Consider the following 15,495-nt stretch of genomic DNA (forward strand, 5'->3'; position numbering starts at 1 on the left):
ACCTGAATGATTCCAAGTTAAGGTGTGGAAAGGCAGAAATCTAGATTTTTGAAGGCTCTAGGTTGTGTGTGTGTTTCTTTTTATTGGCTTGTCATATTTGCACATCTAGAAGTACTTTGAGAGCTCATTAAATCTTTACTGTTGCTATTTCAGCAATTTCCAACCATTCTCATACTTTCTTCTTAAATACAAGAGGAAGGGATTCTGTCATGTTGGGTATAGACAGGGCTTGGTTTTGCTTGAACATTGAAAGGAAGTAAGTTAGGGAGACAGTTTTGCATTACTGAGGTAAGTTTCTCCACTTGCTGGCTGTTTTACGTAAGAAGTCATTCCAAGGTGGTGGAAGGGATGATTCAAAAATCAGAGAGGGGATGCATCTTGCGCCCTCATTTTACACCGGAGACTGCAATCTCAAAAAAAAAATTTGGCCTCTCCTTTGCCAGTTATCTCTGACCACAGACAAGTACTTAACCACTCAGGACATTCTTTTAAAAATCTTATTACAAAAGCAGTATTCCTTTATATTAGAATTTTTGGAAATACAGAAAAGCCCACAAAAAAATTACATACACACACAATGCAATCATACTGTGTATTCTGTTTTGTGGTCTGCTCTGTTCATTCATAAAATGTAAACCATTTTTTTTGCTTTTCATTTCTTTTTCTTTTTCTTTCTGATACATAAACCAGAATGTCACTTTACTGATTTGCAACTGGGAACCTAAGTATGTTGTGTACCTAAGTATGTACTAGAAAGCTCCTGTCATGCACTCAGTGTATTTTTTTCACGTAGGACGCTTTTCATTTCTTGAACGGTTCATGCTGCAACATTATTTGGCAATCAGTGCATGTCTTTTCATAGCATGGATGTACCAATTCTCTTGTTGGAGTTAGCTTGCTTTCACTTCTTTCCTATTGCAGTGTACAACCTTGTAGATAAATCTGTGTACATGCTTATGATTTTTTTCTTCACTGAATTCCTTTGCAGAGGAATTTCTAGGTTTTGATCTCTGTCAACAAGATGCACTCCAGGAAGAGAGTTACAGTCCTCTCCCACACTGGATATTGTATATCATTTTCTTCCATCTGTCTAAAGGGGAATAAGACCTTTCTCACAAAGTTATTGTGAAGTTCAAGTGAAGTGAGGACGAAGTGCTACACAAAAGTCCTGCCCTTTTGCCTCAGGATAATATATTTTGCAAGTCCTGTTGAGGCGGGAAATTAAAGAAAAAATTAAAAAGAGAAATAAGCTTTCCTGTATAAATTGACTTATTCCAGAGGCAGCAATAGGCACAGCCCAGACCCAGGGAAAGTCTTGATAATACTATCTAAGGAGCCAGGACACAAAGGAATGTGCTCTGGAGACTCTCCCAGCACTCCCTCCACATAGGGAGAAGAAAAACAAATTTTCCTTTGTTTTATGGTATGAGTTTATGAAAATTCCTGTTCTCTGTAACTGGTGACTTCAAGTATTCTGTTTTATCTAAGCAGTGGAGTGAAGGTCATAAACTGTCTGAGCAGGCCACCTGGACGCCTTAGTGAAGGCCATGGAATAAGCCGTGCTAGGCACTAGGCAAACCTAGATAATGGACATCTGGGTTGCACAGCAACGGTCATGTGTAATCCTGAGTTATGAACCTGTTACAATTTGATTAACTGTCTTTGTCCTGCCTCTGTATCCCTGCTTTCATGCCACTGTAAGCCTGCTTCAGGCTGGCCCACACCCCTTTTTGAAGTGTGTATAAAAGTCAAGTGCTGTCTTTGTTCTGGGCCCGGTCTTTGGATGTTAAGTCTGCTGGGTCTGAGGGCACTCAATAAAGATATCCTCATGTATATACCCCAAGGTTTCTCTCTGGTCCTCCTGATTCCACAACACTATTACAACAATATAAATTATGGATGTGTAACACTTGCTCCGAAGTTACTCTGTACTTAACTTCAGTCACCATTAATTCCTTCTCCATTTACAATCTGGCTTCTGCTTCCAAACGTCATCTCACACTACTCTCTCAAAGGTCACCATTTGCCTTGTAAACGCTGTCTATCCTTGGATTCTCAGACATTGCTATGTCCTGATTGTTACCTTTGTTGCCTCCTTTCCTGGTCCCTTTTTGTCTCCCTGCCTCTTAAAATGTGTTCAAGGCTCTCCAGAGTGCTAGCCTCTATTTTTCCCCCCCTCATTCTTCTATGAGTCTTTTCTTTGACTCTCCCGTAACAATTTCCCCTGTTTCTGTGACTATTTTGGTTGTCTAGAGTCGAAATGCCCTTCTTTTTTTAGGAAAATCCCTTATTTTAAAATACGTTGTTTGAAAGTAGGTACCTACTGTAAAAAAGTTAAAGGGCCTCCCTGTCCCTCACTTCAGAGGAACTAAGAGGGTGGGCATGTGTCTTCAGCTTTGCCAATCAGATGCTTGCTCCCAGGACTCGGATTCTTGAGGAAATCAACGGCAACATGGGGACATTTGGAGATCTCCATTCATTATGGTGGCAGCAGTGGGAAGACCAAATCTCTCTCAGAGTCTTTTCTGGTTACTCCATTAAAAATTACAGCCTCCCTCTTTCTCAAGGCACTCCTTATTCCCCTTCCTTGTTTTATTTATTACCATTTTTGGTAATAAGTAAAATTTACTACCATTTTGTATTTTTGATTTAATTAACTTATTTGTTTTATTATCTGGCTTTCCTACTCAATAGTAAGTTACATGAAAATGGAAATATAGTCTGTTTATTGCTGTGTCCCTATTGCTCTTAAATGCCTGGCATACAGTAGACACTGTATTAGTCAGGGTTCTCTTAGAGGGACAGAACTAGGGGAGTTTATTAAGTATTAACTTACATGATCACAAGGTCCCACAATAGGCTGGCTGCAAGCTGAGGAGCAAGGAGAGGAGAGCCAGTCTGAGTCCCAAAACTGAAGAACTTGGAGTCCGATGTTCAAGGGCAGGAAGTATCCAGCAGGGGAGAAAGACGTAGACTGGGATGCTAGGCCTGTCTCATCTCTTCACGTTTTTCTGCCTGCTTCATATTCACTGGCAGCTGGTTAGATGGTGCCCACCCGATTAAGGGTGGGTCTGCCTTCCCCAGCCCACTGACTCAAATTTAATCTCCTTTGGCAACACCCTCACAGGCACACCCAGGATCAATATTGCATCCTTCAATCCAGTCAAGTTGACACTCAGTATTAACCATCACAGACACTCGGTAGCTATTTGTGAAGTGAATACATATGTGACTTCTTTCCGTTGCCTAGCCATCTGGAACTCTCTGACTTCTTGGCCTTTTTGTGAAGCCTGTACCTCCAGCCAAACTGTGACTGTGTGAGCCCTGATAGCCTTCCAAGAATTATCCTATTCAGCAAGGTAGCCAGAGTCAGTCTCTGTTTCATGCAGAAACACCTACTGTATTACAGGATTCTCATACACAGCATGTCCAAAGCCACATTCATTACCATTCCAATAAAACTTTTACATATTTTAGCAAAGGAAATAATCTGAGTAATTACATTAGCTGGAAACTTAGCATCGCTCCTTTTCTTTCATTCCTTGGAGGTAGGAATGAGATAGCCCTGCAGTGGAATCCAGAAGAGCCACTTATTTAACTGTGTGACTTTGGGGGAAATTATCTAAGTTTTCTGCAACTTGTTTTGCCTTTTTATTTGCAAAATTGGTATACTAACACCAATCTTGCTTGGTTGTTGTGAAGATAGTACAGAGTTTGGGCCTACTATAGGCACTTAATAAATAGAGGTTTTAGTTATTACCGATTTGTGTTGATGGCACCACAAAACAGTTTCTCTTCTAGTCCCTTTGCCCTAGTTCAGGCTTCAGTCTCCTCTGACCTGAGCAATTACCAGAACTTTTTTTTTTGAGACAGGATTTTGCTCTGTTGCCCAGGTTGGAGTGCAGTGATGTGATCATGGCTCGCTGAAGCTTTGACCTCCCAGGCTGAAGCGATCCTCCTGCATCAGCTTCGTGAGTAGCTGGGACTATAGTTGTGTGCCACCACATTTGGCTAATTTTTTAAATTTTAATTTTTGTAGAGATTGGGTCTTACCATGTTGGGCGGGCTGGTCTCTTAACTCCGGAGCTCAAGCAATCCGCCTGCCTCAGCCTCCCAAAGTGCTGGGACAACAGACATGAGCCACCATGCCTGGCCACAGTAACCTTTTAACTGGCTCTCTCTTTAAAATTCGTCACCAACCACTATTACAATTATTTTTCTAGAGCAGATATCTTCTTCGATGACTGTGACCAATGCCTTTAGAATGAAGTCCAAACTCGCAAATATGGCATTTCAAGATCCTTACTAGTTTAGCCTCAAACTACTTTTCCAGAATCCTCTCATTTAACATTAATTTAATAAACATTTGTTAAGTGCCTGTTGAGTGCCAGGTACTAATATAACTTATATTTTAATAAGGGAGCCTGTCAATAAAAACAATAAGATTATCACAGATTGTGACTCTTTCAGCCTGTTTTGCGCTGCTATAATGGAATACCTTAGACTGTTTAATTTATTTTTTAATTTTATTTATTTTTATTGTTGTTGAGACAGTCTCACTCCATCACCCAGGCTGGAGTGCAGTGGTGCGATCTTGGCTTACTGCAACCTCCGCCTCCTGGGCTTAAGCAAGTCTCCTGCCTCAGCCTCCTGAGTAGCTGGGACTACAGGTGTGAGCCACCACGCCTGGCTAATTTTTGTGTTTTTAGTAGAGACGGTGTTTCGCTATGTTGGTCAGGCTGGTCTCAAACTCTTGATCTCAAGTGATCTGCCTGCCTCGGCCTCCCAAAGTGCTGGGATTACAGGCATGAGCCACCGCGCCCAACCAGATTGTAGTTTATAAGGAACAGAAGTTTATTGGCATTTTGCATTTGTTATTTGAGTTTATCATTTGTTACTTTGTTTACCTGTATAAAACTTTGTGTAAATTAAGGACATTAGTTGTTTGCTTTCCTGTACTGAAAATGTCTTTCTCCAATTTGTCAATTTTTTTTTGATTTATTGATTTATTTTTGGTCAAAGAGAAAATAAATTTTGTGTGATTCAATTTATCAAATTTCTGTCTTGGTGTTCTCCTTCGAAAGGCCTTTTTCGTTACAGAATCTTAACTAAATTAATTCATGCTTTATTCAGAAATCATATGGATTTATTTAATGCAAAATCTTTGATACAATTATAATTAATTTCAGTGTAAATAGTGCTACAAATTCATCTTTTCTTTCCCTAACAATCTTTCAGTTAACTCCACACTAGTTTATTTACCCCACCGACTAGATTACATATAAATCCACTGATTGGAAATGGTGCCTTTATTGTGAACTAAAATGCCATGCGTATTCAGGTCTATTTCTGGATTCTCTATTCTGTTCCACTGATGTCTTTTTCTTCTTCTGTAATAGGCTATTTTAATTATGGCAAGACTATTTGGGTTTTAAAAACTTAGTTTTTGGATTGGTGCAGTCAACATGGTCAGCAGAGTTGGGGCTGAGGCTTCAGCTGGCGTGACTGGTGGTTCCAGTGCCACAGAATCAGCCAGTGTGGCCAGGACTGCTGGGCTGAGGACTGAACTGTTGAGTTAGCGTGTTTGGTGGGATTGGGGCTGATGGTTCAGCCAGTATAATTGGGGTTGGCCAAGGGGACATGCTGAGAGGCCAAGAGGTTAGTTACATACTAGAGGATTGACTGAAAAAGTAAATATATTGAGAGTAAATGGAATCCAGGTTTCTCACTGTCTGAGAAAGGGATTACAAACATGGAAAAGCAAAGCTTGGAAAAAACCCTGGAGTGTTAGTTAAGGATTGGAAATATTGGTGTGAACTCATGGTTTTGAATATGGCTTTGACAGACTGACATAAAAAAATATCTAGGCTGTGTGTGTGTGTGTGTGTGTGTGTGTTCATATATTTCTAGCTCTGTCTCTTGTGAAGGCCTAGAAGCAGTAATGTCTCAGTAGCAATGAGCATGTGTAGTGCCCAGATCTTGGTTTCTAAATACTGTTTTCCATTAAAAGGAGCCAAGGATCCTTGAATAAATTGCTGATTCCAGATATGGAACAAACAAGTACAAGATGAGCCTGAAGGATATTTTTAGTGCCAGAAAGTAAAAATTGCTTGAAGAATAATAAGTGGTATTATTATTCCTTTTATTCATAAGAACACAGAAACCAACTTAATAAAGTTTCCACTGACCAAATCTGGGATAATTTAAGCATCAAAACAGATAATGCTAATAACAGATACAATCCACTGAATAAAATAGAAATTCACAACTTCATGCTGATATGAATAAATGCATGAATAAATAAATAACTGGGGCAGAATGGAAAACTCTACCTTGTAGTGAGATGCCAACTAATAAGCATAGAAGAAATGAAAGAGTTAGGATCATTGTGCAATCATTATCATAAAAACTGATTCAAGGAAGACTCATCAATGGATCCTAAAACTAGTAGGTGAACATTTGATAAGGAATATAATATTTACGTAATTCCAAAGTTATCTCCACAGACTACATATTAATACCAAATATTTAATAGTTAATTTTACAATAGAGGAGTCAGACACTATCTTATAAAAGTTAAAACATCATAGCATAAATGGATATTGTATATGTCCTGATAGGATGCCATTAGAACATAGCATCACTTCTTATACAATTCGGCCAAAAATTGTATAACTTAAATGTAATTATGAAGAAATACTAAACAAACCCAAATTGATGGCCTTTCTACAAAGTGAGTAACCTGCTCTTTTTAAAAATGTCAAGATCATAAAAATAAGGTAAGATGCAGGAACTGGTCCAGGTTGAAGGAAACTAAACAGAGATGACAACTACACATTATGTATGATCCTGAACCTATAATAGCTATTATTAGGACAACTGACACATTTGAATGTGGTCTGTGAATTTGATTGAAGTTCTTAGGGAAGACAAGTTGGACAGGAATACCCTGTATATAGAATAATGCACAGCTTTGAAAGTTAGGCAATGAATATTTTAGAGCTATATCCAAGGTGGAAGCCTGATTTCATAGAAAATGGTGGTGTACTTAGGGGTTGATTGAGTACCTACTCTTTATCTAAATAAAGGGCAACTGAGGTACGGGAATCCAATTTTCAGTGTCTATAAAGAGTGGTTCAGCTTCAGAGTGAAAGAGGAACTGGGTGGATTAAGATCTTGGTATTCTTACATACTCAAGGAATGGGTATGTAATAGCTCCATTTTCTGAAAAGCCAAATGCCTTTATGCATCCAAATATTCTTTCTTTAAATTATTTTGAATTGGAAGTCATTTGCCCATCCTTTCTGTTTTTATTTTTAAAATGCATAAATAGAATTAATGCATATGTTTAAAATCAGATGACAGAGAGAGAAAGAGGGAGAAAGGGAGGGAGAAGATGTGATGTCTCTCCATCCCTCCCACTCCCTCCCTTTCTCCCCTTTCTCTCTCTCTCTCTCTGTCTCTCTCATCTGATTTTCCCACCCTCCAAAATGGTTCTATTATCCTTCTCAGTTTCTCCACTTGGAATTAGGGCATCTTTAAGCAACACAATTCAACTTCAACTTCTTATTCCACAAATAAGAGACTGCGTTTCTTAATTTCCCCATGTTGGCTTTTGATGCTCCTGCTGTTTTTGTCCCTCTTTATCCCATTACCACTTTGCTACCTCTGTCAACTATAGCTGTACTTTGACAACATACAGATTAATAATATTTACACTATGTTCTGAAACTATTGTTAATTTCTCTGTAATTTGTAATTCAATTCTATAAGTTGTAATTCAATAACTAGTGTAGCTATTATTACAGCAGTGTAAATACTATCTATAGTAGGACCAAATATTGTGTTGAGCTTCCGCTCCTTATTTCACACCTAATATCATGGCCCCCACACATCTTAATGGATAATGTTGCTATACAGGAATACAACGATCATAGCTTAATGTTCTTTAGTAACTCAGGATCATAATTGTGAACGCTAATTTTTTTTTTTTTTGAGATGGAGTCTCACTCTGTTGCCCAAGCTAGAGTGCAGTGGTGCCATCATCTAGGCTCACTGCAACCTCTTCTCCTGGGTTCAAGCGATTCTCCTGCCTCAGGCTCCTGAGTAGCTGGAACTACAGGCGCGTGCTACCATGCCTAGCTAATTTTTGTATTTTTAGTAGAGATAGGGTTTTGCCATGTTGGCCAGGCTGGTCTCGAACTCCTGACCTCCAGTGATCTGCCTGCCTTGGCCTCCTAGCCTATGCTGGGATTACAGGCGTGAGCCACTGTGCCAGGCCAATATTTTGCTTGCCATAATCCAATGGTGTCCGTAGGGTGTACTGGGGTACATGGAGTGCTTTTCTTCTACTAATAATAGCTGTAATTTATTGAGCACCTACTAAGTGTCACGCATTCTGATGGGCAATTTTCTTATTTTATTTTATTTTAATAACAACCCTTTGTCACTCCTACTTTTACAGATGAGAAAATACAAGTTAATTAACTGAGAGGGCTAGATTTGAGTGAAGGACTGACACTAAGTTGGATTGACCAATGCATTCCAGTTTGCCTATGACTTACCTGGTTTAGCACTGACAGCCCTGTGTCTTGGGAATCCCCTTCTTGGATAAACCAGCATTATTGGTCACCCTATAAGTCTAGCCTTTCTCTCTGTTTAAAAAAATTAATAATAATAATAATCATCATCATCACAATTTTCATGGCTTGGGCTTCATTGCTCTTCTACTAGCCAGTTACAAGATTTGCTAATGAATTGTTTGAATTGGGAGCTCTAACCAAAGCCTGGGCTGATGTCAAAATCGTATGCGTTTGTAGTGCTGTATGTCTCTTATTTTTCAATATATCAAAAAATGTTCTTCTCAATTAGTCTATATTAGGATGGTAACTTTTCTATACAAAGCATGCCTTTGGAGCCTTCCCTTGCTGGTCCCCGCCATGTTCATTCTCTATCATGGTGTATCTCAGAACTCAGACCTTGAACTTCTTTTCTGCCTACATACTTGCATGATGATTCATTTACTGGCATGACTTTATATATCATCTGTGTGAGCTAATGACCCCTAAATACATATTGTCAATACAGACTTCCCCCACAAACTCATGACACAGATACTCAATTACTTATTGGATATCTCCTCTTAGAGGTGAAATCATTTATCTGAAACTTAAAATATTCAAAAATAAATTTCTCATCTTCCCTGAAAAACCTCCTTCTCTCACAGTCTTCTGCATTTCAAAATAGCAACTCCATCCTATCAGTTGCTCAGGCCAACATTAGAGCCATCCTTGACTCTTCTTTTACTCTCTTAGCCTATAGAAAAGTCTGGCAAATCCTGTCAACTATGCCTTCAGATTGCATCCAGAATTTGATCACCTCTCATTGCCTTCACTCAAACAACACCTGGGGCTGAGCCAGGTCTCATTTGGATTATTTCATCAGCCTCTTAATTGATTTCCTTGATTTCATTCTTCCCCATCTAGAGCCTATTCTCAAGAGAAATCCAGAGTGGTCCTTTTAAAACATATGTAGGGTCATTCCTGTTTTCACAGCTTGTTTTCCATCTCACCCAGGGAAGCCCAGCCTGAGGATGGCCTCATGCTGTGTGCACATCACCCCCCTTACTGCCCTAACCCCACCAACAGTCCCTCTGACCTCCTTGCTCCTTGAAAACTCCAGGTATGTTCATTGTTGCTCCTTTTGCCTGAAAGGCTCATCTCCGAGTTATCTGAAATCAGGACCAGCTACAGAATATTTGGGGTTCAGTGTATAGTGAAAATGTGGGGCTTCTTGTTAAAAAACCACTAGGAATGTCAAGGTGGTGACAGCAGAGAATCAAACCAAGTGTAGGTCTTTTCTGAGTATGAGGCCCTGTGTGCAAGTCTGAAAGTCCTCAGCACCTTCAGGAGTTTGTTCAACAGTCACCTTCTTATTTTTTATTCTTCTTCTTATTTTCTTTTTCTATTTAGCATTTCTCACTCTCTAACTCACTGTTTAATTTACTTATTCTGCATTTTCTGTCCTCTCCCTGCATTAGGATATATGAAAGCCAGGGGTTTTGTTTTGGTCACTGCTGTATCCTCAGCTCCGGGGACAGTGCTTGGCACATAGTGAGCACTTGAATACTTGAAGAAAGAGAGAGAGAGAGAGAGAGAGAAAGGAAGGAAGAAATGAAGGGAGAGAAAGAGGGAGGGAAAGAGAGAGACAGAGGCAGGGAGAGAGGGAATGAGGGAAGGAGGGAGGAAGGGAAGGAAGGAAGAAAGGAAGGAAGGAAAGAGAATACATTGATTTTGTAGCTGTCAGGTAGGAATAATCAATTTTTAAATCCATTCTTCAGAGGCAGAATCTCACAGACTTGAAGTATCTGTATAAAAATTACATGAATTGTTTGATCTGCTTCAGTTTTTACCCCAGGACACATTTGGGCCACAGAGCAGCTGGACCTTCTTGCCTTCTAATAATAAATACAGTCTCTCCATATGGGCTTTTTTCTTATGCAATCCTGTCTCTCCTTATAAGGTCCTAAAACTGGGGGTTTCTTTCTTTTTTTTTTAATTATTGGCTCTTTTTTATCTTTTAAAGGTAATTTTATAGGTGAAATGGTTTCAAATTCAAAAGTTATAGAAGTGAAAAGTCTCTATCTTTGCTTGTCCAGCCACCTAGAAAAAAATACCTTGGAAAAAAACAAATATTATCGTTCAAGACTCTTGTGAGTCTTCCCAAAGATGCTCTATGCGGCGACTGTACTAGCAAATACATGTGCGATGTGTATGTATGCCCGTTTTTCTTTCACAAAAAAATGATAGCATAATAGGATGTGAGAATGGGATGATTTATGTCTCAGTTTTGACTGAGGTGCCAGAACTCCAGGTTCCAAATACTGTCATGTTTCCCAAGGAGATGGCAGGGGTGTGTTGTAGTACTTGGAAAAAGGGTTTTTGAAAACGGGTATTGCAACCCTTGAGCCTTTGCCACGTGAGGGTATAAAAGAGGTTGGGAAGCCCAAGGTGGAATTAGAGATTGATGAGGAGGAAGCTGTTGCCTTGAGCTTTGAGCTCCATACCCCATATCCACAGAGAAGCAGGATTTCCCTCACTTTCAGCCCAGGGCTGAAGTGGCTTGTCCATTAAGGTGATGTTGCCTCACAGGGGACATTTGGCAATGTCTGGAGACATTTTGGGTTGTCCAGCTCGGGAGCTGCTGCTGACATCTATTGGCTAGTGGCCAGAAATCCTACTTGTCTTAGTCTGTTTGGGCTGCTGCAACAAAATATCTTGAAATGGGTAATTTCTAAAAACCAGAAATTTACTCTTCACAGTTCTGGAGGCTGGAAAGTAACAATTTCTTTGCGTTTAAAAAGTTTTTATCATCTGTGGATACATTTCCAAATAAGACAGTTTATTTTCCTATTTATGAACACTATTTGAATGAAGTCATACTTTATGAATTTTGTTGTTTCTTCTTTTGCTCAACGTTATATTTATGGGAGTCATCCAAATTGTGGCACATAGCTGAGTTTATTCATTTTCATTAAAGTATTCCATTATAGGACTAAATAACACTTGAAAAAATCAATTCTAATATTGGTGGACATTTGGGTTGTTTCCAGTTTGGGCCTATCGTGGAAAATGCTTTTATGCTTTTATGAACATACATACTTACAGATGCATTTTGGTGCTGGTGTGCACCATTCTTTTTTCCTTTCAGTGAGCACAGTGAACACAATGTGTACCATTTTTCAAAGATATATTCTGGCCGGGTGCCATGGCTCACACCTGTAATCCTAGCGCTTTGGGAGGCCGAGGCAGGTAGATCACCCGAGTTCAGGAGTTGGAGACCAGCCTGGCCAACATGGTGAAACCCAAAAATTAGCCAGAAGTGGTGATGGGTGCCTGTAATCCCAGCTATTTGGGAGGCTGAGGCAGGAGAATAGCTTGAACCCAGGAGGCAGAGGTTGCAGTGAGCCAAGATTGCACCATTGCACTCCAGCCTGGGCAACAAGAGTGAAACTCCGTCTCAAGAAACAAACAAAAAAAAAGATACATTCTTAGGCCTGGGTTTGCTAGGTCATATGTATGTCAACTTCCTAGGTGGTACCAAACTGTTTCTAAGGATTGGTACCCATCAACCCCCATCCACACAGCAAGCAGTGGAGGAGACTTCCCATTGCTCAGCAACCTTACCAACACTTGGTGTTGTTGGGTTATTCAATTAGTTTTTAGATTTTCTATTTTTTAGAGACAGGATTATGCTCTGTCACCCAGGCTAGAGTACAGTGGCATGATCATAGCCCACTGCGTCTTTGAACTTTTGGGCTCAAGGGATCCTCCCATTTCAGCCTCCTGAGTTGCTGGGACTACAGGTGCATACCACCATGCCTGGCTCATTTTTAATTTTTTTTTATACAGAAGGGGGTCTTTGCCGTATTGCCTAGGCTGGTCTCGAACTCCTAGTCTTAAGTGATCCTCCCACTTTGGCCTCCCGAAGTGCTGGGATTACAGGCATAAGCCACCATGCCTGTTTAAATTATTTTTTAGGTTAGAAAAAATGGGCTGGGCGCAGTGGCTCACGCCTGTAATCCTAGCACTTTGGGAGGCCAAGGCGGGCGGATCACCTGAGGTCAGGAGTTTGAGACCAGCCTGACCAATATGGTGAAACCTTGTCTCTACTAAAAAAAAAAAAAAAAAATACAATAAATTAGCCAGGCATGGTGGCGCATGCCTGTAATCCCAGCTACTCAGGAGGCTGAGGCAGGACTTGAACCCAGGAGGTTGAGGTTGCAGTGAGCTGAGATCCCACCATTGCACTCCAGCCTGAGCAACAAGAGCAAAACTCCATCTCAAAAAATAAATATAAAAAATAAAATAAATAAAAAATGACGGGTAGGAGGCAGGACTGACTTGCAGCTCCCACTGGGACGGACAGAAAAGTGTGTGAAGACTCACACTGAAACCTTATTTGCAAAATTATAACTGAAGAAATTATGACAGTGAAAGAAATTAGTCCTAACTGATTCTATCTTGCTTCTAACTCTTAAGATGTGCTTGTTCATTTCTGGGCATTGGCTGAACCAACTTTGGGAAGGAATTCAGTTCAGGATTTGACTCTGAAACAAAATTGATAACACCCCTTTCCTGAAAAAACCCCCTTCTTACCTGGAGTCCAGTCTGCCTTTGCAGGACTAACGAATTAGCTACAAGATTAGAAATTACAGTTTAGGGGTCATGCAGCCTTTGGCTCCAAGAGTCCGAACCTCCCAAAATTGCTCCTGGGGGTAACATCACTATTGTAAAACCTAAGATCATTGCTTAAGATATTTTGCAGACCCTGCACTCGATGGATCAGCTGACACCACCCAGACCGGTAATCTGGCCCAACCAGTTCTGCCATCCCACCCAGGAACAGAAAGCATTAAGAAAACCTATCTTCGTCCCCCTATGATTCCAACTTTAACCTGACCAATCAGCATTCCTCACTTTCCAAGCCCCTACCCACCAAATCATCTTTAAAAACTCTCATCCCTGAATGCTCAGGGAGACTGATTTGAGTAACAATGAAACTCCGGTCTCCTGCACAACTCGCTCTGCATGAATTACTCTATCTCCATTGCAAGTCCCCTGTCTTAATAAATCGGTTCTGTCTAGGCAGCAAGCAAGGTGAACCCATTGGGCAGTTACAACATCATGAACTTTCGCTTCAAGAATTACCTTAGGAACATACCAGGGAAACTGAAAGAAATCACTGACCCTCTGTAGCTTGCTGCTGCAAACTCCATGAGACAGCTGAAAAGCTGTGAGTGCCCCAAGTGTGAGAGGGAGAAAGTCCACCTCTGAATACACATCCTCACTGGGGAAACTGAAAATCTACATCATGGGAGAAGGATTTAATGTTACTTAGAGCTGAAACAAACTTAGAGAGCTGAGAAAAATATAAAAGTAGAAGAAGCAGCGGGAAGAGGACTGCAGGCACTCCTGGTTCCCAGGGAAGTCATTTGGGACTTGATCTCACAGGGGTCCTTGGGGAGGGCTATCAGTGAAATTGGGTAAGGACCAAAGGGAGAAGAAAACTTCCAGATGAATTTTGTAATAAATTCGACTAAGTGCGAATTTTCCAGGACAGAATCCAGGGGTTGGGGGGCAAATGGGAAGTGCCGATATAAGCACAGAAGCTGCTGTGGTGGGCGGGGAGGGGGCAAAGCCTGAAAGCCCTGCTTACGTTCTCAGCTGGAAGGCTTGTAGCCTGGGCAAGATCTCAACCCTGCTTACTGGCTGCCTGGATATAAACTTGGTGCTGTTGGTGGGGCACAGTGGGAGTGAGACTGGCCTTGCTGGCTGTGTGGGAGCTGGATGAGGTCTGTCACTACTGGCTTTCCTGGCTCTCCTCCACTTCCCTGGTGACCTGTACGAAGCAGCAGAGGCAGCCATAATCCTCCTGGGAACATAATTCCATTGGCCTGAGAACCACACCCCATCCACTCAGCGGGGGTGGCAGCAAACCCTGCCCAAGGAGAGTCTGAGCTCAGACATGCCTAGCCTGCCCCACCTGAAGGTCTTTCTCTACGTGCCCTGGTAGCCAAAGACAAAAGACGCAATCTCCTGGGAGCTCTATGGCCTCGCCCATCACCTGAGAAACCTGAATATTTATCCAGGAGACCTTAGGGCAAGTTTGTACCCCCCGCCCCTGCATACTACCGCAGCTGATGCTTTCTTGAAAGCGCCACCTCCTGGCTGGTGGACAACTAACTCAAGCCATTACAGCAGCTCATAAAAGAACAACACTTCTCCAAGAAAGGAGAAAACAACAGCTAATTCCACTGCCTGCAACATCCTGGCTAACTAAAGGTCCTGAGTCTGTCTACATGACAACTTCACTGCTAGCACAACCAGCATTTGAGAAAACCAATGTACTAAACAAAACTATAACCAAGGACCCTCATAGAGTGCATTTTACTCCCCTGTCAACTCCACTGGAGCAAGTGCTGGTATCCACAACTGAGAGACCTGAAGATGGATCACATCACAGGACTTTTTGTAGACATTGCCCCATACCAGCCTGGAGCCTGGTAGCTCCACTGGGTGGCAAGACCCAGAAGTGCAATAACAGTCACTGCAGTCGGGCTCTCAGGAGGCCCCATTCCTAGGGGAAGGGGGAGAGCACCACATCAAGGGAGCATCCCATGGGACAAAAGAATCTGAAAGCAGACCTTGAGCCCCATATCTTTCTTCTGCCATTGTCTACCTGAATGAGAAGGAAGCAGAAAAACAATTCTGGCAATATGACAAAACAAGGTTCTTTAGCACCACCAAAAGATCACACTAGCTCACCAGCAATGAAACCAAACCAAGAAGAAATGTCTGAATTGCCAGAAAAGGAATTCAGAAGGTCGATTATTAAGCTACTCAAGGAGGCACCAGAGAAAGGTGAAAAGCAAAGAAAATTAAAAAAAAATACAGGTTGTATTAGTCCATTTTCACACTGCTATAAAGATACTAC

This window comes from Nomascus leucogenys, chromosome 12 (assembly GCF_006542625.1).
Source record: "Nomascus leucogenys isolate Asia chromosome 12, Asia_NLE_v1, whole genome shotgun sequence".
In the NCBI taxonomy this organism is placed as follows: domain Eukaryota; kingdom Metazoa; phylum Chordata; class Mammalia; order Primates; family Hylobatidae; genus Nomascus; species Nomascus leucogenys.